The 309-nt window shown below is 62.8% G+C and overlaps 1 protein-coding gene across 1 annotated transcript in view; it reads right to left on the bottom strand.

Moving 5' to 3' along the window:
• The window catches only part of LOC104466322 (opioid-binding protein/cell adhesion molecule homolog), a gene marked incomplete at its 3' end in the record, with an annotated part of 7,996 nt that overhangs the window by 642 nt on the left and 7,045 nt on the right, over window positions 1–309 (bottom strand). The window lies entirely within an intron of this gene.

The raw sequence follows: 309 nt of genomic DNA, 5'->3' as shown, positions 1-309 counted from the left end.
TGGAGTGCCCCCAAAGCCCTTACCAAGGAACCCACCTAAAACGACACACCACCCGAACCATGCCAGAAAGAGCCACCAGTCACTTGGCATCTCCCGTGGCACCAGGAGGCCAGGATGCTCCACGGAGACCTGGCAGGGTGGACTCTGGCACTGCCTAGAAGGAGACAGGAGGTGGGTCCTGGCACCTCTCCCCTCCGCTACCGCCGCCTCGGACAGGGACTGGCACCATCCTTACAGCGCAACAGCATCCAGGAGGAGCTTGCCCATGACCCAGCGCTAGCCGCCCTCTCGCATGTCAGAGAGCTGTCC

This window comes from Pterocles gutturalis, unplaced genomic scaffold, assembly GCF_000699245.1.
Source record: "Pterocles gutturalis isolate BGI_N339 unplaced genomic scaffold, ASM69924v1 scaffold10921, whole genome shotgun sequence".
NCBI lineage: Eukaryota > Metazoa > Chordata > Aves > Pterocliformes > Pteroclidae > Pterocles > Pterocles gutturalis.
The sequence above is the reverse complement of the archived record's forward strand: the minus strand, read 5'-3'. Positions and strand labels throughout refer to the sequence as shown.